The sequence below is a fragment of the Arachis ipaensis genome, chromosome B02 (genome assembly GCF_000816755.2).
Source record: "Arachis ipaensis cultivar K30076 chromosome B02, Araip1.1, whole genome shotgun sequence".
Lineage (NCBI taxonomy): Eukaryota > Viridiplantae > Streptophyta > Magnoliopsida > Fabales > Fabaceae > Arachis > Arachis ipaensis.
This window is the reverse complement of record NC_029786.2, coordinates 90,700,818-90,715,117: the sequence shown is the minus strand read 5'-3', so window position 1 is coordinate 90,715,117 and position 14,300 is coordinate 90,700,818. Positions and strand designations below refer to the sequence as shown.

The 14,300-nt window shown below is 39.2% G+C and overlaps 1 long non-coding RNA gene across 1 annotated transcript; it reads left to right on the top strand.

Annotated features, from left to right (window-relative positions):
- Nucleotides 347-9,374, top strand: LOC110268970. The gene is made up of 4 exons (XR_002357773.1): nucleotides 347-491; nucleotides 5,025-5,032; nucleotides 6,819-6,821; nucleotides 9,334-9,374. It is a non-coding gene; the product is annotated as an uncharacterized LOC110268970 (long non-coding RNA).

The following is a 14,300-nucleotide window of genomic DNA, read 5'->3' as shown; positions in this document are numbered from 1 at the left end:
TGCACGTGGATAACTAGAGTTCAGCCCAAGCACACACCAAAGTGGGCCCCGGAAGTGGATTTCTGCACTTAGACTTACTTCTGTAAACCCTAGTAACTAGTTTAGTATAAATAGAACTTTTTACTATTGTATTTTCATCTTCGGATCATCTTTGGTCTCAGTTTTATTCTATTATTCATCTTAGGAGGCTATTGATCACGCCTAGGGGGGCTGGCCTCACGGCCATGCCTGAACCTTTATCACTTATGTATTCTCAACGGTAGAGTTTCTACACTCCATAGATTAAGGTGTGGAGCTCTACTGTACCTCGAGTATTAATGCAATTACTATTTTCTTCTATTCAATTCAACTTGTTCTTATTCCAAGATATTCGTTGCACTACAACTTGATGAATGTGATGATCCGTGACACTCATCATCATTCTCACCTATGAATGCGTGCCTGACAACCACCTCCGTTCTACATTAGACCGGGCGCATATCTCTTAGATTGTTGACCCACGATGCATGGTCGACTCGCCTGACAACCGAGCTTCACATTCCGTGGAATCAAAGTCTTCGTGGTATAAGCTAGAATTGATGGCGGCATTCATGAGAATCCGGAAAGTCTAAACCTTGTCTGTGGTATTCCGAGTAGGATTCAATGATCGAATGACTGTGACGAGCTTCAAACTCGCGAGTGCTGGGCGTAGTGACAGACGCAAAAGGACGAAGAATCCTATTCCAGTATGATCGAGAACCGACAGATGATTAGCCGTGCCGTGACAGAGCATGTGGTCCTTTTTCACTGAGAGGATGGGAAGTAGCCATTGACAACGGTGACACCTTACATACAGCTTGCCATGGAAAGGAGTAAGAAAGATTGGACGGAAGCAGTAGAAAAGCAGACGTCCTAGAGTCATACAGTATCTCCATACGCTTATCTAAAATTCCTACCAATGAATTTACATAAGTATTTCTATCCTTTATTATTTAATTAAGTATTTATCTTTTAATTATCTAATCCAATCACATTTGACCCTACCTGACTGAGATTTACAAGATGGCCATAGCTTGCTTCATACCAACAATCTCCGTGGGATCGACCCTTACTCACGTAAGGTTTATTACTTGGACGACCCAGTGCACTTGCTGGTTAGTTACACGGAGTTGTGACATATTATGAATTAAGATTAGAGCACCAAGTCCTTTGGAGCCATTACCAGAGATCACAATTCTGCGTACCAAGTTTTTGGCGCCGTTGCCGGGGATTGTTCGAGTTTGAACAACTAACAGTTCATCTTGTTGCTCAGATTAGGTAATTTTATTTTATTTTTAAGCATTTTATTTTTTTATTTTTGAAAAAAAAATACAAATACAAAAAAAAAATTTTCTTCTTTTTCGTTTTTCACAAATTAATTTTCGAAAAAAAGACCAAAAAATTTATAAAATCATAAAATCAAAAATAATTTGATGTTTCTTGTTTGAGTCTAGTGTCATGTTTTAAGTTTGGTGTGAATTGTATGTTCATCTTTTTCTTGCATTTTTCGAAAATTCATCATATGTTCTTCATGATCTTCAAGTTGTTCTTGGCCAGTCTTCTTGTTTGATCTTTATATTTTCTTGTTGTTTGTCTTTTCTTGTTTTTCATATGCATTTTTGCATTCATATCATCTAAGCATTGCAAATTTCTAAGTTTGGTGTCTTGCATGTTTTCTTTGCATTAAAAATTTTCAAAAATAAAGTCTTGATGTTCATCTTGATCTTCAAAGTGTTCTTGGTGTTCATCTTGACATTCATAGTGTTCTTGCATGCATCATTGGTTTTGATCCAAAATTTTCATGTTTTGGGTCATAATCATGTTTTTCTCTTTCATCATTAAAAATTCAAAAATAAAATATATATATATATATATATATATATATATATATATAATATATATATATATATCTTTTCCTTTTTTTCTCTCAAAATTTCGAAAACTTGGATTAACCTTTTCAAAAAATTTTAAAAATTAGTTGTTTCTTATGAGTCAAACCAAATTTTCAATTTTAAAAATCTTATCTTTTTCAAAACTTTTTCAAAAATCATATCTTTTTCATTTTTCTTAATTATTTTCGAAAATTTTAAAAATATTTCTCAAAAATCTTTTTCTTAATTTTATTACATAATTTTCGAAAATATCATCATCAATTAATGCTTTGATTCAAAAATTTCAAGTTTGTTACTTGCTTGTTAAGAAAGATTCAAACTTAAAGTTCTAGAATCATATCTTGTGATTTCTTGTGAATCAAGTCATTAATTGTGATTTTAAAAAAAATCAAATATTTTTCAAAGTATCATTTTATCATATCTTTTATATCGTATCTTTTTCAAAAATTTGATTTTAAAATATCTTTTCTAACTTCTTATCTTCTTATCTTTTCAAAATTTGATTTTCAAAATCTTTTTCAATCAACTAACTAACTTTTTGTTTGTTTCTTATCTTTTTCAAAACCATCTAACTAACTCTCTCTCTCTAATTTTCGAAAATCCTCTCTCTCTTTTTCAAAATTCAATTTTAATTAACTAATTGTTTTAATTTTAATTTAATTTAGTTTTTATTTTCGAATTTTAATTTTAATTTTTTTATTATTTTCGAACTTCTTCTCTCCCTCTTCTCATTCTATTTATTCATTCATCTACTAACACTTCTCCTCACCTAAAATTCGAACCCCCTCTTCTCCTTTGAGTTCAAGTTCTTCTCTTCTTAATTCTTATTCTTCTTTTCTTCTACTAACACAAGGGAATCTCTATACTGTGGTAAAGAGGATCCCTATTATTATTTTTTGTTCCCTCCTTTTTCATATGAGCAGGAGCAAGGACAAGGACATTCTTGTTGAAGCAGATCCAGAACCTGAAAGGACGCTGAAGAGAAAATTAAGAGAAGCCAAATTACAACAAATCAGCGAGCACGTGACAGGAATTTTCGAAAAAGAAAATGAGATGGCAGCTGAAAATAATAATAATGCAAGGAGGATGCTTGGTGATTATTCTACACCCACTTCCAAGTTTGATGGAAGGAGCATCTCCATCCCTGCCATTGGAGCAAACAATTTTGAGCTGAAACCTCAGCTAGTTGCTGTAATGCAACAAAACTGCAAGTTCCATGGACTTCCATCAGAAGATCCCTATCAGTTCTTAACTGAATTCTTGCAGATCTGTGAGACTGTAAAGACGAATGGAATAAGTCCTGAAGTCTACATGCTCATGCTTTTCCCTTTTGCTGTAAGAGACAGAGCTAGAACATGGTTGGACTCACAACCTAAGGATAGCCTGGACTCCTGGGATAAGCTGGTCACGGCCTTCTTGGCTAAGTTCTTTCCTCCTCAAAAATTGAGCAAGCTTAGAGTGGATGTTTAGACCTTCAAGCAAAAAGATGGTGAATCCCTCTATGAAGCTTGGGAAAGATACAAACAGTTGACCAAAAGGTGTCCTCCTGACATGCTTTCAGAATGGACCATTCTGGACATATTCTATTATGGTCTGTCTGAGTTCTCTAAGATGTCACTGGACCATTCTGCAGGTGGATCCATTCACCTAAAGAAAACGCCTGCAGAAGCTCAAGAACTTATTGACATGGTTGTAAATAATCAATTCATGTACACTTTTGAGAGGAATTCTGTGAATAATGGGACGCCTCAGAAGAAGGGAATTCTTGAGATTGATGCTCTGAATGCCATATTGGCTCAGAACAAAGTGTTGACACAGCAAGTCAACATGATTTCTCAAAGTCTGAATGGATGGCAAAATGCATCCAACAGTACTAAAGAGGCATCTTCTGAAGAAGAAGCTTATGATCCTGATAACCCTGCAATAGCAGAGGTAAATTACATGGGTGAACCTTATGGAAACACCTATAATTCATCATGGAGAAATCATCCAAATTTCTCATGGAAGGATCAACAAAAGCCTCAACAAGGCTTTAACAATGGTGGAAGAAACAGGCCAAGCAAGCCTTTTCCATCATCTTCTCAGCAACAGACAGAGAATTATGAACAAAATACTTCTAATTTAGCAAACTTAGTCTCTGATCTGTCAAAGGCCACTTTAATTTTCATGAGTGAAACAAGGTCCTCCATAAGAAATCTAGAGGCACAAGTGGGCCAGCTGAGTAAGAGAATCACTGAAACCCCTCCTAATACTCTCCCAAGTAATACTGAAGAGAATCCAAAAGGAGAGTGCAAGGCCATTGATATAATCAACATGGCCGAACCTACAAGGGAGGGAGAGGACGTGAATCCCAGTGAGAAAGACCTCCTGGGATGTCCAGTGATCAATAAGGAAGTTCCCTCTGAGGAACCAAAGGAATCTGAGGCTCATCTAGAGACCATAGAGATTCCATTAAACCTTCTTATGCCCTTCATGAGCTCTGATGAGTATTCCTCTTCTGAAGAGAATGAGGATGTTACTGAAGAGCAAGTTGCCAAGTACCTTGGTGCAATCATGAAGCTGAATGCCAAATTATTTGGTAATGAGACTTGGGAAGATGAACCTCCCTTGCTCATCAATGAACTGAGTGATCTGGATCAACTGACATTGCCTCAGAAGAAACAGGATCCTGGAAAGTTCTTAATACCTTGTACCATAGGTACCATGACCTTTGAAAAAGCTCTGTGTGACCTTGAGTCAGGGATAAACCTCATGCTACTCTCTGTAATGAAGAAACTAAGAACTCTTGAGGTACATGAGGCTAATTTCTCATTAGAGATGGCAGACAAATCCATGAAAATAGCTTATGGAAAAGTAGAGGACATGTTAGTAAAGGTTGAAGGCCTTTACATCCCTGCTGATTTCATAATCTTAGATACTGGAAAGGAAGAGGATGAATCCATCATCTTAGGAAGACCTTTCCTAGCCACAGCAAGAGCTGTGATTGATGTGGACAGAGGAGAATTGATCCTTCAAATAAATGAGGACAACCTTGTGTTTAAAACTCAATGATCTCTCTCTGTACCCATGGAGAGGAAGCATAAAAAGCTTCTCTCACTGCAGAGTCAACCAAAGCCCCCACAGTCAAACTCTAAGTTTGGTGTTGGGAGGCCACAACCAAACTCTAAGTTTGGTGTCAAACCCCCATATCCAAACTCTAAATTTGGTGTTGGGAGGTCTCAACAATGCTCTGAACATCTGTGAGGCTCCATGAGAGCCCACTGTCAAGCTATTGACATTAAAGAAGCGCTTGTTGGGAGGCAACCCAATGTTTATTTATCTAATTTTATTTTTATTTTATTGTTCTTTTATGTTTTATTAGGTTCATGATCATGTGGAGTCACGAAAAAAATAGAAAAATTAAAAACAGAATCAAAAACCGCAAAAAAAAAATCACACCCTGGAGGAAGACCTTACTGGCGTTTAAACGCCAGTAAGGAGCATCTGGCTGGCGTTCAACGCCAGAACAGAGCATGGATCTGGCGCTGAACGCCCAGAACAAGCATGGTTCTGGCGTTTGAACGCCAGAAATATACCCTGGAGAAGAGCTGGCGCTGAACGCCCAGAACAAGCATGGTTCTGGTGTTCAACGCCAGAAATGGGCTACAAATGGGCGTTCAACGCCCAGAACAAGCATCAATCTGGCGCTGAACGCCTAGAATTGTGTGCAAAGGCACTTTGCATGCCTAAATTGGTGCTAGGGTGTAAATCCTTGAACACCTCAGGATTTGTGGACCCCACAGGATCACCTCAGGATCTGTGGACCCCACAGGATCCCCACCTACCTCCACTCACCTCTTCTCAACCCTCTTTCACACAATCCCATAAACACTCTTCCCTAAAAACCCTTCACCAATCACCTCAATCTCTCTTCCCCATCACCTCTTCACCACTCACATCCATCTTTACTTCCCCATAAACCCCACCCACCTTCAAAATTCAAAATCAATTTCCCACCCATCCCACCCTAAATGGCCGAACCTCACCTCCCTCTCTTCCCTATATATACCCCTCCATTCTACTCCACTTTCACACAACACAACCCTCTCTTCTACACCTTGGCCGAACACACCTCTCCCCCTCTCTTCCATATTTTCTTCTTCTTCTTCTTCTATTCTTTCTTTTCTTGCTCGAGGGCGAGCAATTTTCTAAGTTTGGTATGGTAAAAAGCATAGCTTTTTATTTTTTTTTCCATTACCATTGATGGCACCTAAGACCGGAGAAAGCTCTAGAAAAGGAAAAGGGAAGGCAAAAGCTTCCACCTCCGAGTCATGGGAGATGGAAAGGTTCATCTCCAAAGCCCATCAAGACCACTTCTATGATGTTGTGGCCAAGAAGAAGGTGATCCTCGAGGTCCCTTTCAAACTCAAGAAAAATGAGTATCCGGAGATCCGACATGAAATCCAAAGAAGAGGTTGGGAAGTTCTAACCAACCCCATTCAACAAGTCGGCATCCTTATGGTTCAAGAGTTCTATGCCAATGCATGGATCACTAGAAACCATGATCAAAGTAAGAACCCAAACCCAAAGAATTACACTACAATGGTTCGGGGGAAATACTTAGATTTTAGTCCGGAGAATGTGAGATTGGCGTTTAACTTGCCCATGATGCAAGGAGATGAACGCCCTTACATTAGAAGGGTCAACTTTAATCAAAGGTTGGACCAAGTCCTTAGGGACATATGTGTGGAAGGAGCTCAATGGAAAATAGATTCCAAAGGCAAGCCGGTTCAACTAAGAAGATTGGACCTCAAGCCCGTGGCTAGAGGATGGTTGGAGTTCATCCAACGCTCCATCATCCCCACTAGCAACCGGTCTGAAGTTACTGTAGACCGGGCCATCATGATTCATGGCATCATGATTGGAGAGGAAGTAGAAGTACATGAAGTCATCTCCGTTGAATTCTACAAAATAGCCAATAAGTCCTCTCCCATGGCAAGGTGGTGCACGAAATTGTGATCTCCAGGCTCGAACAAATCCTGGTGATGGCTCCAAAGCTTGGTGCTCTGATCTTAATTCATAATTGTCACAACTTCGATACAACTAACCAGCAAGTGCACTGGGTCGTCCAGCCACAACATGGATCAACTAAGGGTGGAACATCAAGAGCACTCCATCATTCTCCATGAAATTAGAGAAGATCAAAAAGCAATGAGGGAGGAGCAACAAAAACAAGGAAGAGACATAGAAGAGCTCAAGGACATCATTGGTTCCTCAAGAAGGAAACGCCACCATCACTAAGGTGGACTCATTCCTTGTTCTTAATTTCTCTATTTTTCGTTTTTCTATGTTAAATATTTATTTATGTTTTGTGTCTTTACCTCATGATCATTAGTATTTAGTAAGCTATGTCTTAAGGCTATGAATAATTCCATGAATCCTTCACCTCTCTTAAATAAAAATGTTTTAATTCAAAAGAACTAGAAGTACATGAGTTTCAAATTTATCTTTGAATTTAATTTAATTATATTGATGTGGTGACAAATACTTTTTGTTTTCTGAATGAATGCTTGAACAGTGCATATGTCTTTTGAATTTGTTGTTTATGAATGTTAAATATGTTGGCTCTTGAAGAATGATGAACAAGGAGAAATGTTATTGATAATCTGAAAAATCATGAATTTGATTCTTGAAGCAAGAAAAAGCAGTGAAAAAAAATAAAAATGGCAAAAAAAAATAGAAAGAAAAAGAAAAAGCAAGCAGAAAAAGCCAATAGCCCTTAAAACTAAAAGGCAAGGGTAATAAAAAGGATCCAAGGCTTTGAGCATCAGTGGATAGGAGGGCCTAAAGGAATAAAATCCTGGTCTAAGCGGCTAAACCAAGCTGTCCCTAACCATGTGCTTGTGGCGTGAAGGTGTCAAGTGAAAAGCTTGAGACTGAGCGGTTAAAGTCGTGATCCAAAGCAAAAAGAGTGTGCTTAAGAACCCAGAACACCTCTAATTGGGGACTCTAGCAAAGCTGAGTCACAATCTAACAAGGTTCACCCAGTTATGTGTCTGTGGCATGTATGTATCTGGTGGTAATACTGGAAAACAGAGTGCTTTGGGCCACGGCCAAGACTCAAAAGTAACTGTGTTCAAGAATCAACATACTTAACTAGGAGAATCAATAACACTATCTGAAATTCTAAGTTCCTATAGATGCCAATCATTCTGAACTTCAAAGGATAAAGTGAGATGCCAAAACTGTTCAGAGGCAAAAATCTACAAGTCCCGCTCATCTAATTATAATTAATATTCATTGATAGTTTGGGATTTATAGTATATTCTCTTCTTTTTTTTTCCTATTTGATTTTCAGTTGCTTGGGGACAAGCAACAATTTAAGTTTGGTGTTGTGATGAGCGGATAATTTATACGCTTTTTGGCATTATTTTTAGTATGTTTTTAGTAGGATCTAGTTACTTTTAGGGATGTTTTTATTAGTTTTTATGCTAAATTCACATTTCTGGACTTTACTATGAGTTTGTGTGTTTTTCTGTGATTTCAGGTGAATTTTGGCTGAAATTGAAGGACCTGAGCAAAACTCTGAAAGAAAGGCTGACAAAGGACTGCTGATGCTGATGGATTCTGACCTCCCTGCACTCAAAATGGATTTTTTGGAGCTACAGAACTCCAAATAGCGCGCTTCTAACGGCATTGGAAAGTAGACATCTAGGGATTTCCAGCAATATATAATAGTCCATACTTTGTTTGAGAATTGATGACGCAAACTGGCGCTCAACGCCAGTTATACGCTGCAGTCTGGAGTTAAACGCCAGAAAAACGTCACGAACCAGAGTTGAACGCCAGAAACAGGTTACAACCTGGAGTTCAACTCCAGAAATGGCCTCTGCACGTAGATAGCTAGAGCTCAGCCCAAGCACACACCAAAGTGGGCCCCGGAAGTGGATTTCTGCACTTAGACTTACTTCTGTAAACCCTAGTAACTAGTTTAGTATAAATAGAACTTTTTACTATTGTATTTTCATCTTCGGATCATCTTTGGTCTCAGTTTTATTCTATTATTCATCTTAGGAGGCTATTGATCACGCCTAGGGGGGCTGGCCTCACGGCCATGCCTGAACCTTTATCACTTATGTATTCTCAACGGTAGAGTTTCTACACTCCATAGATTAAGGTGTAGAGCTCTACTGTACCTCGAGTATTAATGCAATTACTATTTTCTTCTATTCAATTCAACTTGTTCTTATTCCAAGATATTCGTTGCACTACAACTTGATGAATATGATGATCCGTGACACTCATCATCATTCTCACCTATGAACGCGTGCCTAACAACCACCTCCGTTCTACATTAGACCGGGCGCATATCTCTTGGATTGTTGACCCACGATGCATGGTCGACTCGCCTGACAACCGAGCTTCACATTCTGTGGAATCAAAGTCTTCGTGGTATAAGCTAGAATTGATGGCGGCATTCATGAGAATCCGGAAAGTCTAAACCTTGTCTGTGGTATTCCGATTAGGATTCAATGATCGAATGACTGTGACGAGCTTTAAACTCGCGAGTGCTGGGTGTAGTGACAGACGCAAAAGGACGAAGAATCCTATTCCAGTATGATCGAGAACCGACAGATGATTAGCCGTGCCGTGACAGAGCATGTGGTCCTTTTTCACTGAGAGGATGGGAAGTAGCCATTGACAATGGTGACACCCTACATACAGCTTGCCATGGAAAGGAGTAAGAAGGATTGGATGGAAGCAGTAGGAAAGCAGACGTCCTAGAGTCATACAGTATCTCCATACGCTTATCTGAAATTCCTACCAATGAATTTACATATGTATTTCTATCCTTTATTATTTAATTAAGTATTTATCTTTTAATTATCTAATCCAATCACATTTGACCCTACCTGACTGAGATTTACAAGATGGTCATAGCTTGCTTCATACCAACAATCTCCGTGGGATCGACCCTTACTCACGTAAGGTTTATTACTTGGATGACCCAGTGCACTTGCTGGTTAGTTACACGGAGTTGTGACATATTATGAATTAAGATTAGAGCACCAAGTCCTTTGGAGCCATTACCAGAGATCACAATTCTGCGTACCAGGTAGCTTCTAACATTCGTGTTGAGTTGTTGCCATGTTCTAAGACCGATTATGTATTCCATAGAAAAAATGATTTTGAATTTTTCTACAAGCATAGTTGTGTTCTTGAAGAATTGCGGGTTAAGCTTCCATTTACTGTTTTTTAATGTAATATGTTGAAGCAATTAAACTGTGCTCCGTCACAGTTTCACCCAAGTGGCTGGGTGTTCTTGCGGTGTTTTAAAATTTTGCTAGAATTTTTAGATTTAAAACCTTTATTGGAGTTGTTCTTTTTCCTGTTTCAGGCAAAATGGGTTTGGAAATGAGGGTAGGTGAATTTGAACAATACACCTGGATTTTCTGTCTTTATATTGTATAAATCTTCATTCAAAGATTTCAAAGAAATGTTTTTAAAGGTTAAGAGTGTCGAGGATATGTTTACATTTTATTTGGATGAGAATCTGGCTGAAAAATTTTCCTTGTTTTGGTGTTCTCAGCCGCAGCATATTCTGAGTCCTGAGAAAATTAGTGTGAGGAATGAGTGTGTAATTGAATATTTGGTAGAAATGGTTGATAGGAAAAACTTGATATCGGTGTTTGATTTGCTTCCGTGGGAAGACAATAAGCAATCTGTAGTAGATTATATGGGTAAGAATTGATACAAGAAGTAGCTAGGGATCATGTATTCTTGGCAATTTGTTGATTTTGTTCTGTTTGCTTTGTCAGGTGAAAAGTATCCAGGAGTCTCGGCTGCGACCCTGAGGGCTCGGTTTAAGAGTAAGAACTTGGACAAGGAAGGTTCGTCATCAAACTCGGATAAGGGAGGTGTAGATGGCGAGGTGAACCAATCTCACTAAGACGGAAAAAGATTATTTTTAAGAAGAGTAAACTACAATTTGTACCCACGAAAGTTGAAAACGCTGACATATCTACCCATAGAAAAAGGAAATTACCATTTGTACCCATAAAATATGGATTTCGCATAACAAAATTATCCAAACACTAAAAAAATTACCTAAAATCCCTAAAATACCCTTATCTTCACCACCACACCACCTCCTTCACCCAATCACCTTCTTAACCCTAACCCTCTTCACCCAACCACCACTCTTCTTTCCCTTCCTAATCTCAAATCCCACCACCACCCTCTTCACCCAGCCACCACCCTCTTTCCGTTTCTAACATACTCTCACCATTAAGTCGAAAACCTCAGCTTCATGTTCTGCGTAACAGAGCCCTCTCTCCTTCCGACTAAACTCAACTTCAGGGCTCAGAGCTTGAGCTACAATGGCGGCGAAGAAGCAGAATGATGGAAGCACCAAGAAGAGGAAGCAGATTCCAGCTTCGGACTCTAATGCGAAGCATTACATGAATCCCATTCTAAGGCTCCTAAACTCTCTGCCTCTAAGAAATCCTTCAAATCCCTCAAAACACGCAAACCATACGCCGTTCCTAAAGACAAGACCAAGAAGGCTCCCCTTATAGGTCGAGAACGTCATCTTCATGCTAAGGTCTTAAAACGTTACCAATTTGCTTTCAAATGCATTTGAATCTATGTTTTATTATTGTTATGAATCGGTGGAACATTTTGTTGTTTGATTTCAGGAACTTGCGGAGGCTAGGAAAAAGAAGAAGAAGCGCCATTTCACTCTTGAGCAAGTTTTACTTTGGAATTTTGTATAACTCAAGGCTGGTGACAGAAGCTCTGCAAAAGATGAAGGAAAAATTCCTGAAATTGCAGGCCCGCCTCACCATCTGCAAGGTCTGCTGGAACGGCGGTTGCTTCGACTCTGACATTCTCGCAGCTTTTGATGCCGCCGTCGCCGATAAGGTAGCGTGAAGAGGAGGGTCTCTGACGCGGTAGGCTCTGGTTTGAGGCCGATGGTGATGGTGGCGAGGAGAAGCTGGCGCGGTGCTCCTGGGCTGGCGGAGGTCCGCGAAGTTGCTAGTGGAGAAGGGTGAACGATGATGAGGAGGGTGAGACGGTGGTTTGTGGTTGATGCTGGGATTGGGTGGCTGAGAACATTGAGAGAGAGAGGAGGGAGGAAGGAGAGGATAGTGTGGAGAGAAGGGTAATTTAGGGATTTTAGATAATTTTTTAGGGTTTGGATAATTTTGTCTGTAAAAATATTTTTTTATGGGTACAAATGGTAATTTCTTTTTTCTATGGGTAGATATATTAGCGTTTTCAACTTTCGTGGGTACAAATGGTAGTTTACTCTTTTAAGAAAAGAAAGTCCAATTTTATCGATGTTAATGTTTCGGATGATTTGTCTGAGAAAGGTAAAAATATACCACTGGAGAAACTTATTGCCTTTGTGGATAATAAAAAGAGGCTTTGATGCCAAGGCATTTTGGCCAGTTTCACTGACCTTTTCTTTACTGTTTTTAGGGTAGTTTCATGCATTTTCTTAGAAAATAACCTAGTTTTAGGTGGATATTCACTTACATCTTGATTCAAGCATACATTGTGCACTTTACATGATTTTATGAGAATTTTGCATGAATTATATGACAAATTGGATGATGCATGTCTCATGACTTGGATTAGAACTTTGATGCACTTTGTTGCTTGATTTCAGGACAAAGGAAGCAAAAAAGAACCACGTTAGCAGCCACGTTAGTCTAACTAAAGTGACCTCTAACGTGGAATGGGAGCTAACTTGCAACGTTAATGAGAAAGGTAATCGCCAATAACGCCCTCGAAGCCATCATAGCCCACGTTAAGAGTCACGTTAACTAAGTTAACGTGAACTCTAACGTGGAAGAAGAAAACAAGGCCAACGTTAGTGACACTCTCCTTTGTCACTAACGTTGGACCAAGCTCATAATTGGCCACGTTAGTTGCCACGTTAACTTAGTTAACGTGGACTCTAACGTTGAGAAGCAAAAGAGAAGCCAACGTTAGTGACACTCACCTGTCACTAAAGTTGGCCAAGCCACAATGAGCCACGTTAACTCCCACGTTAATTTAGTTAATGAGGAATCTAACGTGGAGAAAGCAAGTGATCGCCAACGTTAGTGACACTTACCTTTGTCACTAACGTTAGGGTGAACCACCACAAGCCACTATGAGCAACGTTAACTCCCACGTTAACTAAGTTAACGTGGAAGCTAACGTAGATAAGAGAGATGATGAGCCAATGTTAGTGACATTCACCTTTGTCACTAACGTTGGAGATGGCTAGCATTACTACGTTAGAAGCCACGTTAACCTAGTTAACGTGGACTCTAACGTGGGAAGTAGGGGCACATTGGAACGTTAGTGACAAAGATAAGTGTCACTAACATTCTCGAAGGATTGGCAAGCCTACGTTAAGAGTCATGTTAGCTACTCTAATGTGAACTCTAACGTAGGGAGAAGGGAGGACTCTCCACGTTATTGGGAAAGGTAATTCCCAATAACGTGTGCGAAGGACCAAGAGGCAACGTTAGTGGTCACATTGGTGCCACTAACGTTGAAGTTAACGTTGATCATCCTTGGGTTAGGAACGTTAGTGAAAAAGGTGATTGTCACTAACATTCTCGAACCCACACTTTCACTTAACGTTGACACCACTAACGTCCTAAGGCAAAGTCCCTGCCTGCTTCACCTTTTCTCTCTGTAAGCAAAGCTAAGCCCAATGAAGAGGATAACTGCTTCAAACTCAAGATCCAGAGGCCCATATCCAAGACTTGAAGAGCCAATTAGAAGATCAGAAGAGTAGTATATATAGGGGTAGTTTTGAATTAGAAAGAGAGTTGAAAACTTTAGGGAGCTTGTGGCATTAGAACTACTCTCTGTATTTTACTTTCTCTGCACTTCTAGTGATACTTTCAGGATGTATTCTCCATCTTTGTTATTATTTCCCAGAGCTATTAACAACTAAACCCCTTTCATTGGGTTAGGGAGCTCTGTTGTAATTTGATGGATCAATATTAGTTTTTATTATTCTTCTTCTATCTTTTCTCTTGATTTTACTAGAAAGCTTTCAATCTTCATCCAATTGGGTAGTTATCTTGGAAAAGAAGCTATTCATACTTGGATCTCTTCTGAACCTTGAAAGAGGAATGAAGAGATCATGCTAGAAATGCTTTCTCATGCTGGACCAAATTGGGTTTGGATGGATATGTGACTATAATCCTACCAACACTTGATTTGGAAATGCATGTGGTATAATCAGTGACCATACTTCATCTCTTCTCATGAGCAATTGACCAAGGAATTGGCAATTGATCAAGATTTGAGAGATTGAATTACCAAGAAATTGGAATTCGATCACTTAAGATTGCCAAGGAGATCAATGAACACATTGATTGAGGAAGAGATGAAAATGAA